The sequence below is a fragment of the Diadema setosum genome, chromosome 17 (genome assembly GCF_964275005.1).
Source record: "Diadema setosum chromosome 17, eeDiaSeto1, whole genome shotgun sequence".
Lineage (NCBI taxonomy): Eukaryota > Metazoa > Echinodermata > Echinoidea > Diadematoida > Diadematidae > Diadema > Diadema setosum.
The window spans coordinates 36,800,802-36,803,654 of NC_092701.1; the positions used below are offsets into that span (position 1 = coordinate 36,800,802).

The 2,853-nt window shown below is 36.6% G+C and overlaps 1 non-coding gene across 1 annotated transcript; it reads right to left on the reverse strand.

The window, feature by feature from the left end:
* Positions 1-330: 330 nt before the first annotated feature.
* Positions 331-403, reverse strand: Trnat-ggu (transfer RNA threonine (anticodon GGU)). The gene has a single exon. It is a non-coding gene; the product is annotated as a tRNA-Thr (tRNA).
* Between the last annotated feature and the right edge of the window lie 2,450 nt (positions 404-2,853).

Sequence of the window (2,853 nt, forward strand, 5' to 3'; positions counted from 1 at the left end):
CTTATTGGTTATTTCTTCCATACACAAATATATGAGTCAAGAAATTGTCATATGATCAAAGGAAATATAATATTTATGTCCAGTAATGACAACGAAGTGGTATGATAAATGTATTGTTTACCATTGGGAGCTGTGATCTAAAAATGTTCGAGTTATTACATTCATTTAATGCATAATTATATGTAGGACAGTTGTGCCAGAAAACATCGTACCATATAAAGAATTCGCAACAAGTTGCAACTGATTGACAAATTGCCCTACATCGACGTAAATAAGCACTGAATTGATCAATGTTTTAGTAGTAGCCATGATAAAAAATCATGGGCGTACATACTCGAGCAGGATTCGAACCTACGACCTCCTGATCACCGGACAGGCGTCATCTCCACTAGACCACCGAGCAATTCGCAACAAGGCCTAAAATATAAGGAGATATTACTTTTTTTTTTTCTCAGTGAACCATAACTGTTGACGGTTTAAGACGGTTTATTCTAGAAACAGTTATATTATAACTATTGTCCACATTTTTTTATATTTATCAATACTTAACATTGATTATAACGAGACTGTTTCCAGTGATGGAGTCATATGTTTTGTGTATATTTGTTTGTTTAATCTTATGTAAAAGTCCACACATGTATAGATTTTGCGCAGAGTAATTTGTGGGGGTGGGGTGGGTGGGAGGGGGAATAGGGAATGTGGTTTGTAGCCTGTAAGCTCAGGTGTTTTTCTTCTTCTTCTTCTTCTTCTTCTTCTTTCTCTTCTTTCTCTTCTTCCTCTTCTTCAGTATGATTTTGTGTATTATGATATTTTGTATTACGTGATGTTTTTATTAAGATGCACGGACTTGTTGAAGAGTCGCCTGTAGCTGAAACAAGTGACCGTGTGGAAATAAAATGAATGAATGAATGAATGAATGAATGAATGAATGAATGAATGAATGAATGAATGAATGAATGAATTATACTTATCAACATATTGGCTGTTTCTATCTCCAACTCACATTCTATAATTTTGTGAAGCACTAAAGCTGGGTTTGTTTCATCTGCGATGAGTAAATAATGTATTTAAAATTCTTCAGGGGTTAATGGACTGATACACCGTTGAAGCGACTTACGAGGTAAATGCTTTTGATTAAAAAAAAAAAGATATTGTGATGCTCTTAACTTAAGCTTTGTTAATACAGATAGTAATGACGCTAGTGATAATGATAACACTATGATACGGAACGGGGATGTCTTGATGCATAAAATTGGTCGATTGATACTGAAAGCATTGCTAGGGACATTTTTACGGATACGGGCTGATAGCGTTTTATATTATACACATACAGATAGTGTACAAACAGATATACATACACATGTACACACTCATGTATATACACACAAACATAATTACATACTTATATTCATATACATATACATATACAAGTACTATGTACATATTATATCATGTAAACAGTGTCATACACATCATTGTGGAACGAGGGCTTCGATCTACAGTATTGTCAGCTGTGTGTTCTTGCCTTGCACTAACAAGTATTGACTGATTTGCCTTTACATTTGTTTTCTACTCAATGAAGCATCCCAAAGCAATTTCCCTTAATGCAATTGAACCCAGGATTTATGAAATTGACCTATTTCTACTGACTGATTATTGATTCCATGTAGTGACCTTGGTAATGTACACTGATGAACTTTAAAGAGAGAGAGAGAGAGAGAGAGAGAGAGAATGCATTGATTGCTTGGTTGTTTGTTCTCATTTTCAAGCCTCAGTTATTTACCGGATTTGACAAATGTACCCTAGTGTTAAGAACTGCTGGTCCTTCTGACAGCAATAAAAGCAGTATTGCCGAATAATATCTATTTTTTGTTTCTTCATTATGTCTTGCTTACCATCCTACGTCCATACCCAGGGAAGAGCACCTTTTCAGTGTTATCTCGTTCGAAATTCATTCCCGTCATAAGACAGAGTATTCCTGGATTTTATGTTGATTTACTTTCAAATTTGTTGCGTTTTTAATTGAGACGCATCCGTCTGTCTCTGTTAACGGTGAACCGCTCATCAAAGTGAAAAGGAGAAGTTATTACGGCGGTTGCCAGCTGGTAGTTAACCAAAGGACTGTGTATAGTGTTATAACCTCAAGGATGTGGTGGTGGCACTCAGCAACATATACGTCATTTATTTGAGACACACCTCATTTATAAAGCCATATCTACACCAAACAATTTAAGAGGAAGTCACAAAAAAATGGCAAAACGTGCACCATGTCTAGAAGGTTCTCACCACATGGGTTATTCTTGATTACACGAATCTGCTTATATGTATATTCCTCAGAATAAGTATGCTGTCATCTGCGAGTAGCCTTGCAGACGATACCAATCATGTTCTCCCCCTTCTGGTAATGCGAATATCTGTTAAAGGAGATTTCCGGATGATTTTCATACTAGTACTTTTCATTTGAACAAGCGTTAATTAGTTACACTGAGTACATGAGTTTCAGAATTTATTCTGATTGCGATGGAGAATGAGAATGTTTTCAAAATTTGCAATGAATCGGGCAGTGATCCGATGAGGCAGGATCGTCCGATGAAGATCACGCGCCACACATCTGACACTTACTTGACAGTCGATCAATCAGGTCGGATTCATCAGACTGCGATCCGATACACTTCGGTGGATGACCGGAAGCAACAAACTGCTTCCGATGAGTGATCGATGAAAAAAGAAAATCTTTATGGAATGGGGATAAAAGTTGTTCATACATCCGGTGCAAAATAATGAAATGGATGCTTTCCGAAGGTGTATACTGATGGACCATTTTGGTCACCTAGACAAGTGCATCCTTTGTTG